General features: G+C 42.6%; 1 protein-coding gene across 8 annotated transcripts in view; it reads right to left on the bottom strand.

Annotated features, from left to right (window-relative positions):
* LOC126281262 (brain tumor protein) overlaps window positions 1–19,830 on the bottom strand; it is a 158,662-nt gene that overhangs the window by 66,630 nt on the left and 72,202 nt on the right. The window contains exon 2 of one of the 8 annotated variants that reach the window (XM_049980071.1): window positions 16,600–16,623. The exons of the other annotated variants lie outside the window; for them this stretch is intronic. The gene's annotated coding sequence lies outside the window, so the exon portion shown is untranslated. The remainder of the gene's footprint in view (window positions 1–16,599; window positions 16,624–19,830) is intronic. 8 annotated transcript variants of the gene reach the window in all.

Below are 19,830 nucleotides of genomic sequence, written 5' to 3'. Positions count from 1 at the left end.
GATGGATAAATTGCGACAGGAGGTACCCTATGCTGAGAGAAGTGAGATTGAAGTATCTATCCCAAATAAGACGCAATAAAGTATTCACGATAAACACCCGTCTTCGAAAGGAATACATGTGTTAGTAGGCAGCAACTTCTGGATATTACAAATAATACAACTATTTTGCTACGGGGTTTGATCATGATATATAACACATGCTTTGAGAGGGACAGCATTAGCTATTCTGAAGAAACGAATCTTTATATGAGCGTATGTCTACTCCGAATGATTTCAAAGTTCGAACATGTTTAACTTTAGTCAATTTTTCTTCAATAACTCAAACCACACCTTCCAGCGAAAACTTGTCTCAGTACACAGTTTAACTGCACTAAAAAACTATTTTTCTCAAGGAGTAATGGTTTGTGCGTTGAGAGCGCGTGAAGACTGAAAATCTCGCGCGACACGCATGCGCTGTATAGCTTATGTACGCTAAGCTGAGGTAGCTTTCAGGCTCGAGAGACTGCCAGTGCGCTACATCTGTCTCTACTACTTCTATACTACTGTGGCAATTTGTATTCAACAATATTCACATAATACAGCAAATAAACAACAATTTACATGGTGTACTATCTCTAAAACCATTCGGATTAGAGCGAATGATTAAGTTTTTATTTGTTCAGATCACCGACGCGGCAAGAATACCGAGAACGTTTTATACGTAAGTTCCGTCGCGAAAAACTTCGTTCCCATGGCTCCACATCCCTGTTAATACCTTCCAGAACCTCAAAGACTTCCGCGCTGCAAAATGTGGGTATCTAGGCTCTTGGTAAGTGATCACAATGTGATTGGACAATATAATTAGTCTACATTACTTCACCTTATTTTACTTTTGCTGGAGTCCATCTTCTACCGCTTTTCAGGACATTCTCCTTTGTATTAACAGGACAAAATTAAGTTGCTGGTTTTCGCAGAGTTGAGCTTTCACACGACGCGTAAGTCCAAGATGTTTCGATGTTCGCAGACATGACCATCGACGTGACAATGAAGTATGCTAAACAAACATCTGTTTTCAAGCTGCGTCGCTTCCAATTAAAGTCCTCTCTGTTTCAACAGCTGTCTACACCATAATCAGGAGTAAAAGTAATGACTGGTCATGCTAGAACTCGGGACGGAAGGCAATTACAAATCAAATCGATAAGGGCCGTGGCAAGGCAGCGCTCAGGAGTGCGTATAACTGAACTGTTCCACAGCAACCCTAGACATGTTGGGAATATTCGGTGAGACGTGACGGCAGGCATGTGCTCCAGGTGCACCGTATAAGCCGGTGTGACTGGGACGGACCGCCAGTTTTACGGCCCAGCTGCCAGACAGCACCACTGGCTGCTGCTGCGGGCCTCAGCGGTGTCTCGGCGCGGCCAAGGTCACGCACCGCCCTGACCACGGAACACTGGCAGGGCGCGAGCGGCAGCTACACACGCAACACCGACCGGCAACAGGCTCGCTCACGCTCCTTTAATGGTTAGGTTTGCCCACAATGGAAATAGTTGCTACCTTGACTGCCCGGGATAGCAGCGGGGCAAGAAAGTGCCGTCTTTGTACTTCCAGCAAGCAGGATGTTTGTTTCACTTACTGTGTACACTGATGTGACAAGTCATGAGATAGCGATATGCACACAAACATATGGCAGTAGTCTCGCGTACACAAGGTATAAGAGAAGTGAATTGGCGGAGCTATCATACTCAGATGAGAAAGTCTCCAACATGATTATGGTCGCAGAACGGGAGTTAACAGACTTCGGAAGCGGAGTGGTAGTTGGAGCTAGACGCACGAGACATTCCACTTTGCAAATTGTTGGAAATACAATATACAGAGCCATAGTGTCATAGTGTGTGCTGAGAATACCATATTTCAGGCATTACCTCTCACCACGGACAATACAGTTGACGATAGCAGTGGCGGTTGTGAAAGGGCGTCAGTGCTAACAGACAAGAAACACAAGCGCGAAATAATCGCAGAAATCAATGTGGGGCTTACGACGAATGTATCCCTTAGAAAATTGCAGCGAAATTTTTTCGTGAATGGGCGATGGCAGCAGCAGACCGACGAGAGTGCTTTTGTTAACAGCACGTTGCCTCTCCTGGACTCGCGACCGTATCGTTTGAACCCAAGACGACTGAAAAACCTTACTGGCCACATGAGTCCCAACTTCAGTTGGTAAGAGCTCATGGTAGGGTTAGATTGTGGCACTGACCCTGCGAAGCCATGGACCAAAATTGTCAACAAGTTATTGTGCAAGCTGGTGGTATCTTTATAATGGCGTGTGTTGTATTTACATCGAATGGACTGGGCCCTCTGATCCAACTGAACCTATTACTGATTGAAATGGTTATGTTCGGCTACTTTGGGACCATCCGCACCCGTTCATGGACTTCATGTTTTCAAACTATGATGGAACATTCTTACAATTTGTGCAAATGCTCTGGCTACCCAGATCCCATGACATAAATCCCATTTAACATTTGTGGGACAAAACAGGCCAGTATGTATAAAAAAAACCTGCACCGCAACATTTCGCAGTTTAAGACGACATAGTCCATATCAATTGAGGGAGGTTAGGAAAAAATCTTACCTTCATAGTCTCTGATGTTACTGAATTTAGTGTACGTTAAAATTAAGTATTAAGTGATAAACACTTTTTCCAAAAAAGTTCTGTTCCGAGATAAAGGCCCTCCAAAGATGGCACAGCGCATACCATTTTGAAGATGCGAATTTTTGGAAAAATTTTAAGATGCTGTATCTTTGGAACAGTTATAGATATTTTGTTGGGCTTTTTATTAGAAATTAATGATTACAAAGAAAGGCTCCATTTGGACATATTTGTCAATGTTCTTTTACTATAGCGTGCTGAACTTTATAATTCATGGAAATTTTTTTCAAAAATTTCAATCCATAAATTTTCTTTTTTTTTGTTGATTAGTACCATATAGTTCTACATTCTCTGAGAAGGACAGCTTCCACTTTCAGGTTGAATATGTTTTATAAACAATTCAAATTTTTGCTACACACAAAACCTGTTTTATTACCACCTGATCATGTAAAAGGCTCATAAAAATCAAAACCTAGCCTTATTTATGAAACATGAGTAAGAATCATTTTTTAAGCATTTTAAATGGTTCCAAATGTAGGGTCCAGAGAGAAAGGTTAGAATTTATACAACTTCTGTGCACTGAAGTTGGCCAGTCAAAGAACTAAAAATGTGTTCCACTGCTTCAGTATCTTCCTTTGCTATAGCGCGATGCCTTCCTGTTGAATCAATAGGAACTGAAGCACTTACAATCTTCAAAACATTGTGAACAGGAAGTTAGCACTCACGAGTGGTTGCTGTCCTTCAGATGGAAACCTATATCCAGCAGCTGGTCTATGTGGTAGCATAAAGTTCACTACAATTTCGTTTAACTTTTAACTGGTGTCTAATCTCTGCAATCCACTAGTCCAGTCATACATAGAAGCCACAAACATCCCCTGATCAGGTTGTGAATCTGATTATCCTACCGTTTCTGAGGTATTGACCGAACGAACGAAATTTCTTCTTTTTTGCTCTTTAAAGTGCGTGCAATACGAGATCGCCCATAACTGAGTCCAGCAATGTGTCTTTTGAATTCCGATAGGAACAAACATGGTGAGACAGGGCAATTTATGTCACCTACACTAGTTTTAACGGTACATTTGGAACTACTTTTAACTATCATGAGGTGAATTCGAAAACACTAATCACGTGATCAGCGCATCTTTTACTAAATTGAGGGTTAGTATTTTCTCCCTCCAAGCCCTTGTGTGGTATTTGCTGTAACTATTAACCACTCATCTTGACTATAGAAAATACGTGCCGCATGGAAATGAAACCATGCCAGCAGCTACACAACCTTTCAACTGACGACGACGACTAGTAATAAAGTATTTTAGTACAGAGAGGAGAAAACGATGTCAAGACATTTGTCTGAAGCTGAAGTGTGCTTCTGTAAACGGCTGTGAAAGCTGGTCACTGTTTAAGACAAAAAGCGGTTAGCGTGGTGGAACTGTGGCATTGCCGAAGGCTGACGGGGACGAAGAGGACAACGAGACGAAGATGTTCTGCAAGACAATGTACAGAGAAAGCCCACAGCAACCACAGTAAAAACATTTATGGACACTAAACGCACAGGAAGTTTGTAAGAGTTACTGGAAGGAACAACCTTGGGGAACCGAAGGAAGTCCGGGGCTTTAGACTTTAGAGGGGGGTGGTGGTGGTGGTGAACACATTAACGTTTCTCTGATGCGAAGATTCCGTGTTTTAGAACACTTTTCTTCACAATTCGTGTAAAATAAGAGAGGACGTAGGTAAGAGCAAACAGTTGCTGCAGCATTTCTGGTTCAGTGTAATCTTGTGAGGATCAGCTTTTCCACAGAAGTATTTTATTTCAAAGAAATAAATCAGACGTATTGGCAGTATTTCGAACAAGTCTTACGTGATGTTAAAGACAACGTGGACATGACAAAACTTGTTGGCATGTGTGTGACAATGCACAGTCATTTCAAAAATTACAAAGTAATGGCAGTTCGTGTCTCATTCTACGGAAGGAGTAACTAATTCAGCCTAGTGCCGATGGTACTGTTATCGACGACTGTGCCGCTAAAGCGGAGTTATTGAACGCAGTTTTCCGAAATTCCTTCACCAGGGAAGACGAATGGAATATTCCAGAATTTGAAACACGAACATCTGCTAGCATGAGTTTCTTAGAAGTAGATACCTTAGGGGTTGCGAAGCAAGTCAAATCGCTTGATATGGGCAAGCCTTCAGGTCCAGATTGAATAATGATTAGGTTCCTTTCAGATTACGCTGATACTATAGCTCCCTACTTAGCACTCATATACAACCGCTCGCTCACCGATAGATCTGTACCTACAGATTGGAAAATTGCGCAGGTCGCACCAGTGTTCAAGAAGGGTAGTAGGAGTAATCCATTTTACTACAGACCTATATCATTGACGTCGGTTTGCAGTAGGGTTTTGGAGCATATACTGTATTCAAACATTACGAATCACATCGAAGGGAACGATCTATTGACACGTAATCAGCATGGCTTCAGAAAACATCGCTCTTGTGCAAAGCAGCTAGCTCTTTATTCGCACGAAGTAATGGCCGCTATCGACAGGGGATCTCAAGTTGATTCCGTATTTCTAGATTTCCGGAAAGCTTTTGACACCGTTCCTCACAAGCGACTTCTAATCAAGCTGCGGAGCTATGGGGTATCGTCTCAGTTGTGCGACTGGATTCGTGATTTCCTGTCAGGAAGGTCGCAGTTCGTAGTAATAGACGGCAAATCATCGAGTAAAACTGAAGTGATATCAGGTGTTCCCCAGGGAAGCCTCCTGGGACCTCTGCTGTTCCTGATCTATGTAAATGATCTGGGTGACAATCTGAGCAGTTCTCTTAGGTTGTTCGCAGATGATGCTGTAATTTACCGTCTAGTAAGGTCATCCGAAGACCAGTATGAGCTGCAAAGCGATTTAGAAATGATTGCTGTATGGTGTGTCAGGTGGCAGTTGATGCTAAATAACGAAAAGTGTGAGATGATCCACATGAGTTCCAAAAGAAATCCGTTGGAATTCGATTACTCGATAAATAGTACAATTCTCAAGGCTGTCAATTCAACTAAGTACCTGGGTGTTAAAATTACGAACAACTTCAGTTGGAAGGACCACATAGATAATATTGTCGGGAAGGCGAGCCAAAGGTTGCGTTTCATTGGCAGGACACTCAGAAGATGTAACAAGTCCACTAAAGAGACAGCTTACGCTACACTCGTTCGTCCTCTGTTATAATATTGCTGCGCGGTGTGGGATCCTTACCAGGTGGGATTGACGGAGGACACCGAAAGGGTGCAAAAAAGGGCAGCTCTTTTTGTATTATCACGTTATAGGGGAGAGAGTGTGGTAGATATGATACACGAGTTGGGATGGAAGTCATTACAGCATAGACGTTTTTCGTCGCGGCAAGGCCTTTTTACGAAATTTTAGTCACTAACTTTCTCTTCCGAATGCGAAAATATTTTGTTGAGCCCAACCTAAATAGGTAGGAATGATCATCAAAATAAAATAAGAGAAATCAGAGCTCGAACAGAAAGGTTTAGATGTTCGTTTTTCCCGCTCGCTGTTCGGGAGTGGAATAGTAGAGAGATAGTATGATTGTGGTTCGATGTACCCTCTGCCAAGCACTTAAATGTGAATTGCAGAGTAGTCATGTAGATGTAGACCAATCAAGGACTGAATCACCCCAGAGTAGTTTCCTGCATTTTGCCCTTTGGCTTGGAAGAAGGAAGAAGAGAACACCAGCTCCTTCGTATGTTTTTATTTATGTTGACAGTAGTTACATTGAAACTGGCGAAGTAGTAGTAGATTAACTGCTGATGCACTGAAGCAACACGGAAAGGGAGTAGAATATCTCCAGCAAGCTACGATGTGGAATGAAGTTTTAACTGGAAGCAGCACGTAAAGACTAAACATTGTTCTAACCTTTGTTGTGCAGCACACAGAAAGCATTTTTATGACAAAGCTGCTCTTTTCAAAAATTTTACACTAGTAATCCACATGGTTCCAATGACATGTCAGTTCCAAACTGAGTGCTAGTCTATGTGAATCAGTGGGTAAAGCACCCTCATACAATGATTACGATTTCCTGAAATCAGTTCTGCCGAATCACGACGACGACGACGACCTACGAAGGCCTGGTTGGACGAAAGCTCATTTTCTGACAGTCTTTTTGTTATGCCTATCTGAGGTTCAGCATTTCCGCTATAAGGTGAGTAGCAACCATCCTTTCCATAATATTGTTAATTGAATTCTGATTTTTCCATCATTTATAATTGGAATTCTAACTACAGAACCTATTAAGGGGTAGACACTGGGAAAGAAGCAGGTAGCCTCCAAGTACCAATAGAAGCGTAAAAAATGTTTTTGGAACACCACGACTCTGAAGTTGTTGCGACCAGTGTAAAATTTTCTTGCTGAAGTGTTCGTTTAGACGTCGAACTGTGCAATTCAGGGCCCGCCGAGCTAAAGCAGCTGTCAACGGCAGTAGTAGCCTGTCGTTACAGCGGAAGCGTTCCATCGTTTCGCCAGTAGCCAACAACCAGCCAGGCTGTTGAATTAGCAATAATTGTCAGCTTTCACCAAGCAGTAAATGCCACAAAACCATTAATTCCGCTAGCTTTCCAAGCGTTTTTACTGGGCAGCTAGAGTTGCTTCAGCAACATTCGTCGGCCTGGGTCTGTGTGTGACGCTTAGTCACGTGCCAACACCCGATTCGATATGCTATTTGGTATATATATCACGATAATATTGGAACAGACTTATCGCAATATCGCAGGGCACCAGCGCTTTATTAACTATTTTTTGGGTTCCTTTATCACGAAAGAACTTAGAGTAACAAGCAAAACATGCTAGTCTTTCTATATTTGCAAGGAAAGAGTAAGTATCAAATACAAACGTAAGTAGCAAAGCATAAATATTTCAGTACAAAAATTTACGCCTTGACCTACATTTCATACATAATACACGTGACATCATTAGCAGCGAAAGTGCTTTTGTGGCCAAAATTCCTCTGTCGAGTGAATGGCTACATCTTTCGAGAATAAAACCTTAATTAGAAACGAAGCTTGCCATGTTGGTACATGAATTCTTGACACTGTATGCTAGGAAAATGTTCAGGACTTGCCACTCTTCTAGAGGATTTGTTTCGTTAGGATCACTGCGCTTTGTGGAGTACAAAGACAGCTATGACAAATGTGTCTTTTCTGGCCATGAGTAGGCTATTTGCAGTAATATGTTACTCAGCTTCGCCAGAGAAACTTTCTCCACACGGGAAACTTCAAAATTTGCTAATTGCTGAGGCTGTCGTGTGACTGCTGCTGCGTAAAATGGGACCTCCCAAATTCAGAGTTCTTCATTAACACACAGCACGATAAAGTTTACTGAAAACCAGTTCCGCTACTTATTAAAGCCATCCTTTACCTTTGTTTGTTGCACATAGATCTGAATGCCCGAAACTATTTTTCAAAGGACAGTGGGTACACAAAACTAATGCTGCAATCCACTGCAATATCTACAAATAACAGAACACCCACGAAACGCGGCGTAGTTAATTACAACAGGCGATACTGAGGAAATATGATTCCGAAATGGAACAAAGATGTAGGCGAGTTTTGTCATTGGGGCAGTGCAATAACCGACGACAGTTTAATTAGATATGACAAAATGCAGACCGACAACAGGAAGAATTTAAAAATGGTTCAAATGGCTCTGAGCACTATGAGACTTCGGACTTCAGAGGTCATCAGCCCCCCCCCCCCCCCATAACTACGAACTACTTAAACCTAACTAACCTTAAGGACATCACACACATCGATGCCCGAGGCAGGATTCGAACCTGCGACCGTAGCTGTCGCGCGGTTCTAAACTGTAGCTTCTAGAACCGATCGGAAACTCCGGCCGGCGAAGAATTTATATTTGTTAACAATGAATATGGAAATTTAAGTGTTAGCTAGTCTTTTATGAAGGTCTTTAATGCAGTCTAGTATTCGTGAAATATGGATGATAAAACAGTTCAGAAACGACTAGACTCTTTTGGAATGTGGTACTACAGCAGAATGTTATATGATTTGATAGGCGCAACGGGTAAGTAATTAAGAGGCACTGAATCGGACTGCGGTTCGCAGGGAAACTCAGACTTTACTACGGTTAGCAAGTTGATGTGGACGTACGTTGCTGCAGCTATACGGGGATTTTGTCTCTTAGAAGATTGACCCAGTCTACTGACAGAAAACAGACAGTGAATTGTATGCAATTTTCATTATAGTATTTTGTTTTCTACATGTATTGTACATCAATTTTAGTTCTACCAAAATAGTGAGCGTTTTGCCTCCCACTCTACGTTTGCCACATAGATATTGTGATTTTTTTAGAACGCTACGAAATTATCGATATAACGCTACTGTACGCATCTAAAGGGAAGTACCGACACTTGCACCTAACAGTAATATCGCTACACAACCTTATCGGAGAATGCGATGTGAATGCGCCGGGCTCTTCCCTAGCAGCTGCGCCCGTGCGTCTGGCAACGCCGCAGGACAGCAACACCAACATACCTGTCGCCCTCCTCCCTAACTTTACTGCTCACATAACTCTTACACAAAGGTCCCGAGTTCGAGACTCGCGCCGACCAGCAGAATAATGTAATACAGCTGTTACTTCCCTCTACGGAAAGCGAAACTTGTTATTCCGCAATTTTCGATTACTACCCAAACTTCTGTCTTCGTCAGGCTGTAAATTAAGTACCGGGCTAATCAAATTATCACAAGATTCTTACAGCTACACTTTTCTTTAACTTCTCTTATCCGAGGACTATTTCTAAGCATTTACCATTCATCTTACGGTCCCGTCTGAACTGAGTCGACAATACATTGTCACGCAGTGTGTGGTCCAAGCATCTTGCAGAAGCATGACACGGGTCATCGAGCGGCAGGCGGCGTTTCTAGTACTTCTGTTTTCTCACTGTCGCATACGCTTTTCGACCAATGTCCTTGCTTGTTCCAAAAATACGTAACATTCCATTGGCGTCGCAAAATCATTAGCTGTAGCATATCTGGCTAGTTTTTGTACTTTCTGGTTTGGTTAACAGCTTATTTTTAACCGACATCATGCATTCGTGTTTTGTATCCGCGCTGGCGTAGGAAATTTCTTTCTCGTCACCAGTCACGATATTATCGAGCGGCGCTACTTTCGCATAGTAATGGAAAACGAAGTTCAAAATCCAATGAGATTTCTGATTCTCAGAAATGAGCTTTGAACCTCAAGAACGCAGAACTTGGGGTGCTCTAACTACTTGTTTAGTCACGATCACATGCGAAAAATCGGGAGGATTGAGGCCATTTTTACTCCAGATAATTGTGATACACCAATTTTCGTGTGTCCATTCCCCTTGCGAACTACAGATAGATTGCCGCTTTTGTCAACAATATTGGTCCTTCCGCTCTTATCGACACCATGGACGAACAGTCCCTTCTGTCAACGTCCGGCCCGTATAGAGCACAAATTTCATTTATGTTAATAGCTTTAAGATGTTCAACGAACGTGTTTCACACTTGACAGAATGAACTTCAACACTCATTCTGAAAGACCACTTAAGGTCCACAAGAAGTTGTTACTTCCTCGCCACTGCAGTCTTAAGTGTGCAGACCTAACTAGGCCAGAGTATACACCGACTATTCCTTTCCTTTAGTACTTCCCACGCTTCGTGAAATCTAAGGATAGTTTCGTAACAGAACTCTTATTACAATGATAGGACGAAAGTAAATTTCGCATAGTGTGTCACTGCCAAACAAACATAGCTCAATGAAATTTTGACCATATAGGAAACGACTGCTACAATAAATTATAGAAGGTAGCGAGGAAAAGTGCAACAACAGAAATGACTTGGTAAAGACCGTAATCGCACTGCCGTCAACGCGATTTATGGTGGCAAGGCAAGGCGCGTGTGATCACCACGGATGGCACATGGTTGGTAAGGCAGGACATCTCATTTCTGAATTTTCTCCACCAGCGCGGCTGACGATTGTTGGATCGTCGCTGGTGCACGTGAATGTGCCTGGAGTACGACTCCCCAACGCGTCCCACCCGTGCTGGACTGCTTCTACGAAGGGGAAACGGACAGGCCAGTCCACTCTGGAAACGTACTTTCGTTTCAAAGCTCCTCTCCCGGCGTTGTTCGATGCGATTGCGAATTTTTTCATCCATAAAAATGCAGCCAGGGCCGAACGCACCTTTGCGAAGACCAACACGAGGATGGAGTACAGTTTCACAATAACGTTGATAGGCGAGTGTACCGTGTTCAAAGACTTGGAAGTCAGTAAGCCCATGCAACATTACGCCTTCCCTTTCCGTAATACCTGGATCACCAATGTTCGTGGATGCATTAAGTGTTCCAACTCTCACCATATGAGGGTACGCCCAGCGTTGTACAGCAAGGCCGTTTTTGAGACAGGAACATTGTTTGGAGGAGCCATAATGTTGCATCGGCGCAGTGACTCCGAATCTTTTAATACGAAACAATCAGTGCTCAATTGCCTGACTGTACTCCCTTCCCAATGTGGGTCTTCTCAGGGGTGCATTTGGTCCGACTTCTTCTCTATGTCTGAATGTGCGACCGCATAGAACAGCGCTGGTGGAGCAACTCTTGGAACGAGACGATTTACCTCAGAGTAATAGCATAGAAGAAACAAATGTATATACTATAAGAATCTCCCATTGGATTAACTTGTCACTTCCATTTATCTTATGCAATTTCCACTTGTTAATTTCATTTCTCTTGGTAATTTACCTTGTTAAACATGCAAAAATAATGTAGAGCCAAAAATGTTCAATATAAAGTGGTAGCATGTAATCAAACATATGAAAAATTGGAAATAAAGAAAATAATTGTAACCCCTGGCTGATAAAGGACAAACATATAAGCCTTAGAAAAGGTCTTCTCCTCTCAGAAGAAGAAAAAATGACATGTGCTTTTAAAAAACCAGCTTAGTTGCGAGCTGCCGTTCATGGTGATCAGACACACTGTTAAAAACAATGACCCGCCTTCTGTAACATTCAGGGGAACACCATAAATCGCGGCGACTTCGATGTAATTATTGTTTCGAATAAAGGAGTCATTTCTGTTCGTCTCACAGGTTATTTCTTTCAGTTATCTGTACTACTATGCAGCAGCTCTATGTATGGATGGAGTTTCATCGGGCTATGTTACTTTACGCTTAAGTTTAATTTGGTGGTTAAGCTTGGTGCAGCAGTGTACGATCTGCTAAAGGCTCCGTCGCGATGCTAACCTGTGAAGTGGAATTCTCAAGCACCAGTTTTAAGAATATAGTTTTGACAAATGAATAAACGAGTACAAATGAGTACTGGTTGAATACTAATGAGAAAGTTTTTATTTCTTCACTATTCTAAGACGCGAACACATTATCTTAACGATATAAAGATCTGGATTTCTACGAACTGGGTGGTGGTGATCACGCTAATATCATTAAAATGTGTACAGGCGAATGAGCCAGTAAATTTACGACTAAGATCCGTCATCTGAAGAAGTGTGTATCATCTATTATTTACCGAAATAATAAGCAAGGTGATACTGAGCAAATTTTTATCTAATACAGCTAAGACAAAATTCGTTGCTACACCTTTTTTTAATGTACATGTATCAGAATACCTTAATTCTACCATGCACTTATCAGTTAAGTGTCTGTTTATACAGCTTTTGAAATTAGTCATTCTGTCTTTTCTTGTTCCAATAAATACAGAGAACGAGATCTTCAAACGATCCGTTATTTTGCAGGCTCTGTCGCGCAATTTGTGGTAGAGTGGTATTCGATGGATAGGATACGTAGCATCTTTGTCAGGCGTTGACAGCGACGATTTTATGTCATTACAAATTTTACTTTATTATATTCAGATCGGACTGTGTTAAAAAAATTTAGTAGAAAAGAGCAGCTCACACTGCCAACTAAAAAAAAGAACACTGGACGAAGTTTATCTAACGGCGAACTACGACAAAAATAGCGTGTACTTAACAGCCGTCATTCAAAGCCAGACGAATTTTACTTTTCTTTATGCATTTCCCACTAACAGAGTGTCGATTGTATTAAATACACAAATTACAGTTACGAAGAACTGAACTGGAGCCATCACACAGAGAAAGTTGCGGGGAAGGTGAACCGAAGACCGTTTTACTGGGAAATCACTTCGAAAATTTAACAATTTTACTACAGAGATTTCATTAACACTATGCTTGTCCGTAAACTTGGTCTTCCTGCCGCGGCGTGGGAACCTTACCAGGTAGGTTGACGGAGGGCCGGCCGTAGTGGCCGTGCCGTTCTAGGCGCTGCAGTCTGGAGCCGAGCGACCGCTACGGTCGCAGGTTCGAATCCTGCATCGGGCATGGATGTGTGTGATGTTCTTAGGTTAGTTTAGTTCGATTAGTTTTAAGTTCTAGGAGACTGATGACCTCAGAAGTCGCATAGTGCTCAGAGCCATTTGAACTATTTTGTTGACGGAGGACGCCGAGAAAGTTCAAAGGAGGGCAGCTCCTTTCCTATTCTCGTGAAATGAAGGAGGGAAAGCCACAGATATGACAGACGGGCTTGGGTAGCTGTCGTTGCGGTCATCAAAATCATCCGAATGCGACAATATTTTGCTGGTTCCCTTCTACATGGGGCCAAATGACAAACGTAATAAAGCAACACAAAGAAGAGCTCGCACAAAGATTTCCACATTCATTTACCTCTTGCTATTCTAGAGTGGAACGGTCGGAGAAATGTAATCCACCGAACAGTTTGATATGAACTGTACAGTAGTTATTAAAAAAGGCCAAATTACAGAATTAGTATTTCAATTATCTTTGGTAGGTCTTTTATAGCTATGAACGATTGGGCTCTTAGCAAAAACTTGTTGGATGTTTTCTTTCGGCTCTTGTCGTATCTGGCAACTATTGTTCTAAGTAATTTTTCACATGGTTATTTTATTGTATTTCAGCCTCGGGTAACAGTAAATATTACTAGCTGTATCTTACTACCAATTCGTCATCAGATAATCTGAATACGTTACATAGCAACTTGTCAGCTCTGTAACCTCTGTGCAGCTTCATATCTTACAAGTGGTGTGCTGTTGGAACGCAACGTGACTGATGCGCCCAACAGAGGCTCCTGTCGCGTGGGCGCAGACGCCGCAGCTACATAAAGAGACGCAGCGGGACGTGCGCTGCGTGCCCAACGCACGCCGCAACCTTGAGATACCACGGCGCGCCGGCCCCGAGGAGGGGGGAGCCGAGTGTAAACACGGCGCAACGCGCGCACTCGCGCCTGCGCAGTGGGGCCAGCGCTTCGGCCAGCCTCGGCGGGCGCCGGGGTGCGCCGAGTGCGGCCGACGCCCCGGCGGCGTTGCCGTCCCAGCGTCCGCACCCCTCAGGCAGGGAGGGGTGGTGGCTACGCGACTTTGGGGGCGCTGCCGGGACAGAACTGTATTAAATTCTCAGCAAATTACATATCCCAGGAAATATTCCAACTGCTAACACTGACTGCGTAACAGCGTGATTGCTCTCCAAGGTGTAATCGAGAGAATGCACGCCTTTCATGACTGGCCGCAAATATAGTGGTCGTTACTTCGGTCACCGCTCGACTGTATGGGTTTTTATACATGGACACGTTTCAGAACAACAATTTTTGATTAGACTATATTTCTTGGTATGGAGGACACAGCCTTGACTGGACAGTAAGCAACTTCTGGTGTGTCTCGAAAAAGTGTGTTCATCCTCCCTACCACGTTATTTTCGTGAAGTGGCAGACAATAATAGTAACCTCAGACTTTCTGCAGACGGTGCAATAATATGTAAGTAACTATCTGTAGAAGCTAAACAAATATTTAGTTCGTAAGATTTCAACGCGCTGGTGAAAAATAGACGACGTGTTTTAAACAGCTCCGAAATGAACAACTGCGCACTTTACAAAACGAAAACAGAATATAAATGAGCCAAAGCTGTAATAAATAATCGAGACGTAATATTTGGGGATATGAAATGGAATGGTTGGACAAGCTCAGTCGCAGGTAATGCGGATGGCACACGTATGTTCGTTCATTGGTAGGATAATAGGAAAATGCATTCTGTCTAAAATGGATACAGTTTACACAACACCAGGGCGCCCAATTCTTGAAGTACAGTGGGGCCTATATAAGAGTATTTTTTTCGCGTCTCTTTGGGAGGCTGACTGGCCACAGAAGACTAATCTATTGGGCTTACCTAGATGTAGGCTTTGATGGAGATATTTAACGTAGGCAAACAAATGCACGAATTGTCAATTTTTTTCACTCACAGAACAGCGTCCAGGAATTCCTGAAAAATCTGAATTACCAGGCGCTTGAAAATCGGCGTCTACATGTACATCTGATCTATACTCTGCAAACCACTTAACTACGTAGCAGAGGCCAAGTCACATTGTACGCTATTAGGGTTTCTTCGCGTTCCATTCACATAGGGAGCGTGGGAAGAATGTTTACCTGTGACAGTTTCAAGAACCAGTATTGCAGTGACATATCCAGAAATCTACTGCAGACCTTTATGCATCGCTCTTAGTAGTCCGTGAACCTCGAGTTAACTACTGCTGTCACCGCTACACTGAACAATTTATCTTCCCGGGCTCTGACCACAAAGACACAGGAAGAAACGCGCATTCTCCTTTCAGGACTTCTGATTACATCTGTGTACGATAACTTTTACTGTGTCTTAGTTCCAACTTAAGTATTTTTTTCCCAATAGAATTCTGAAGTACACATTTGCGAATGTTCAACATCATGCGCAAGTGCAGCCGACTATGAGCATCACTATAAAAATAACATCAAGTCTGATGCAGTTTTCAACAGCTCGTGGCAGTGCGCAGCAGCCCACGACAACCAAAAAACTTGTTTCGTTATACTGCACTGTATTATTGAATATTGTTTTTTGTATGGTAATTATTGAATGATCATTTTACTTTTTACTACAATAGGGAATAGTTCGTAACTATTTTAGTCCATAAAATGAAGCAAAGTGTACGATGTATATTTTGAAAACTGATACTTTCTTGTATAAATATTGGGTCTAAAATCTTTAAGACAACCTAAGAGCATTGTCACAGAAAATTTTTTCCCTCATCTAGACAAAAGATCGGGTTTGATAGAGATACGTTGTACACCGCGAATATCGTTTCACTGTGGTTTGCACAGTATGACTGTGGATGCACAATATGGCGGCATGTCATGTTAGAATTTTGAAAGGAGGAAGTAACGCGAAACAAACTTTTTAACCGCCGTTTTACCTAACGAATACGAAGTATAATTCTTTTGTTCAACAATCTAATTTTGCAAAGAAACCTTACTTGGTAAAAATCGATTTCGTCAACTTCAAGAGCAGGTGGTTGGTGCAGTTTTTCCTATGTGGTATTTAATTTGCCCTCTTCCGACAGTAGAACCAGGATACACGAATACAGAGTGTAGCGAGAAATCTTAACTACGAGATACCATGACATGATTTTACGCATACCAAGCATTACCAACTGAGTCACTTTGAAGTAATCAATTTTAAGTCAGCCACAATCTAACTATTACACCCTCAACATCTCGTCTCAACCTTGTTGTTCAATGTAGAGCAGACGAACTAATGATTACTATGATTCTTTTATTCTCTTTCCTTTTTTCCTCTTAAGTTGGTGAGTTAACACGACTAAACCTCTTATAAAAACTGTAGCTCTGTAAGGCGACTGCGGAACTTATCACAAGAACACTAATTAATCGATGGCATTTCTCTATTTGCATCTGCAGTAAATATCGTACAAACCCACATGTTTCCAGTTTTATTCTTCACGTCGTCTGATTAGTAGATAACATTTCAAATCATGAGTGATGGTTAGGAAAGGAACTTTATACGAAATGGCGGTAGGTTGGTTTCAAAACATTAAGAAGAATTTACTTTGAAGAGCAACTAGTATAGTAAGGACTGTTACTCACCCATAGTCTTTTCAGCATACTAACCTGTAACAAAAGAACAGAAATTTAGCATCGTTTCTCGTTTTGCATGTAATGCACATATTTAATACAAGCAACATCGCAAAGGCGATGTCACGTTCCTATTAAGTAAATGTTTGTGCCCTTTTATACGTGGATCCTGGCGGTGCAGAACACTGTTCCGTTCTAAGTGTGAAATCACAAACTTTTGCATAGGGCAGCAATGTGTTTCATGTTGGAAACATACTTCTAAATACAATAATTTCTCTGAAACTAGCAATCGCAGTTTGAAGAGTAGAACTACTACTTAGAACTACGACACAAACGGAAGGAATTGCTGTAGCGCCATTTGACAAAGCAAAGGGGATAACGTTATCTTTAATAAATGTAGCTATGAAAACTGACACTGTCATTTAGCGAGGATTGTCTCACAATTCATAAGGTGGTTGATGATTGGTTTGTGGGGGCGCTCAACTGCGTGGTCATCAGCGCCCGTACAAAGTCCCACTTTTTACGCAATCCATTCTAGCCACTGTCACGAATGATGATGAAATGATTAGGACAACACAAACACACGACCGGGAATCGAACCCGGGACCCCACGATCCAAAGGCAGCAATTCCAGGCGCTAGACCACGGGCTGCCGACGTTCATAAGGTTGAAAACAGAATTACGGTATTTAACAGCTTAGCTGAATCCCCCTGTATATACGCAAAACCATATAAATTCGGATATGGCAACAACGGCTGCCACAGAACTATTACAGGCGAAAAAACTTGTTAGTTTCATTCTCTTCAGGTAAGAATAAAATTATATGGGTAAATCAAGAAAGTTCCTGTTCGTATCTCTTGCAACGTTACACACCCAGATATTTGAACAATGTGACTGCGTCAAGCAGGACACTTAATACTGTATCCAAACATACACGTTTCTTCCTGCTACGCATCCGCATTTAAAGCTAGGTGCCATTCATCACAGCAACTACCGTACGACCACCTGGCAAAACACCGTGCCCTTCTGCGTGAAGTGTACATGCGTGCTGCACATCCTTCAAGGCCTGAAGGGACCGGAGGCGCGATAAATGCATGGGGAGAGATTAGGACTATAGGGTGGGTGCTTCCCACTTTACCATAATGGATGAGGCTGTCTCCCATATTTACCGCGACCAGCACTGAACTTGGCGCAGACATGCTACCCCATTCTTCTGTCTCCGGTGTATGTCCTCCGGCAACCACGAAAATAACAGCGCGTCAGCACGCTGGTACTGTTCGGCCGCATTTGCTAATAACGTTGCCATATTGGTTTCCGCATTTCCCTTGCCTCTGTCTGATTATATACCCGCATCAGAGTCGCGCTAACTTGCTTTTAAGTTAGCCGTCTTCTGACTGGTTTGATGCAGCCAGCCACAAACTCCTCTCCTGTGTCAGCCCCTCTATATGAGAATAGCACTTGCAACGTACGTTGTCAATTATTTGCTGGCTGTATTGCGCACACACACACACACACACACACACACACACACTACTACTACGGTTTCTGCCCTCTACAGCTTCCTCTGATACTATGGAAGTTACTCCCTGATGTCTTAACATATGTCCTATGATCATTTCCCTTCTTATTGTCCGTGTTTCCCCTCTATTCCTTTCCTTGCCGCTCCTGCAGAGTGTCACCTCATTCCACCTAATTTTCCACATTCGTCTGTAGCACATCTTAAAATGCTTCCATTCTTTCCTGTTCATGTTTTCCCACAGTTCATGTTTCACTACCACACAATGCTGTGGTTCAAACGAAAATACTAAAAATTTCTTCCTCAAATTAGGGCGTATGTTCGATACTAGTATACTTCTTTTGCTCAGGAATGAGCTGGTCGCCAATGAGAGTCTGCTTTTTATGTCGGCCTTGCTCCTTCCGCCTCTGGTTATTTTGCTGTCTAGGTAGACAAATTCTAATTTCGCCCACTTTGTGATCATCAATCCTGGTAAGTTTCTCGCTGTTCTTATTTCTGATACATCTCATTACTTTCGTCTTTCTTCGACTTACTCTCAACCCATATTCTGTACTCATTAGGCTGTTCGATCTACTCCCGAATTCTTTAATTCTTTCTCGCTTTCACTGAGGATAGCAATGTTATCAGCGGGCCTTAATATCCTTTCACCTTGGATTTTAATTCTACTCTAAACCCTTTATTTCCATCATTTCGTCTTCGATGTGCAGACTGAACAGTAGGGGCGAAAGACTACACCCTTTTTTAATACGAGGACTACTGCTTGGTCTTCCGCTCTTATTATTAGCCATTTTGCATATACGCGTACGCTACTTCAGGGTCATGGTAGTCAATGAAACATCGAGGACGCCAACTGACATACTATGTTCACTTTTAATATAAAATAGGATGAAGGTTTAATTGAGTTAAGCAGCAACTTCTAATATGTATGTCAGGTCGCTGTACAGCATTATCGAGTCCAGAATCTTCTTCGCGGTTTTCTCAGCTGTTCTTTGACAATAGCTAACAGAGATACGCAGCTATTTTACGCGCGTTCATTTTCGTAAAGAAACATTAGCGCGTCAGATGCATCTGGAAACTGCCGCTGGAGAGCGCTGAGGTAGCAAAGCTCTATGAGAAGCGCGCTCCGTGAGATGCAGGTCATTACAGACCGTGCCGCAGCCACAACTGACGATGCCTGGCGTGCTTCGTGATAAACACTTCGTGCTAGAAAGTTTATTAGTGTAACATTATCAACAAAAGCCGCGATCAATCCAACGGTAGGCTTCGCCTGCCGGGTACCGCTCTGTTGTAGGTGACACGGGCATGGCGGGCCACGTCACAAATACTGGTTAACGTGTGACAGAGCAATGTTGGAATTGGCCGCCCCGAGATAACGGAAATGTGAGATCCTCTGTCGGCAGCTTTTTTTTTTAAGTGAGCAATGAGTGAACTGCGACAAACGACACGTTTTATAGCAATGAATTTAAACTCTTGTTCTAGGCGTATCACGCGCTCGTGATGTGCAGTGTATCCTAGAAAATGGCAATCAAGAATCTGCGGCAGAACTAAAACCGCGATCGCACTGCTCACAGCGATTGAAGCTAACTCAAGACGCACAAAATTCTGTTTCAGTGCTAAAAGCAAATTAATCTGTCGTTATCATCGGGCTTCTGGAACAATCAATCCTCACACTGGCTGCACGAGCTACCGCGATACCAACCGATGACAGCCCTGGTTGGTACTATGTT

This window comes from Schistocerca gregaria, chromosome 7, assembly GCF_023897955.1.
Source record: "Schistocerca gregaria isolate iqSchGreg1 chromosome 7, iqSchGreg1.2, whole genome shotgun sequence".
NCBI classification, from domain to species: domain Eukaryota; kingdom Metazoa; phylum Arthropoda; class Insecta; order Orthoptera; family Acrididae; genus Schistocerca; species Schistocerca gregaria.
The sequence above is the reverse complement of the archived record's forward strand: the minus strand, read 5'-3'. Positions and strand labels throughout refer to the sequence as shown.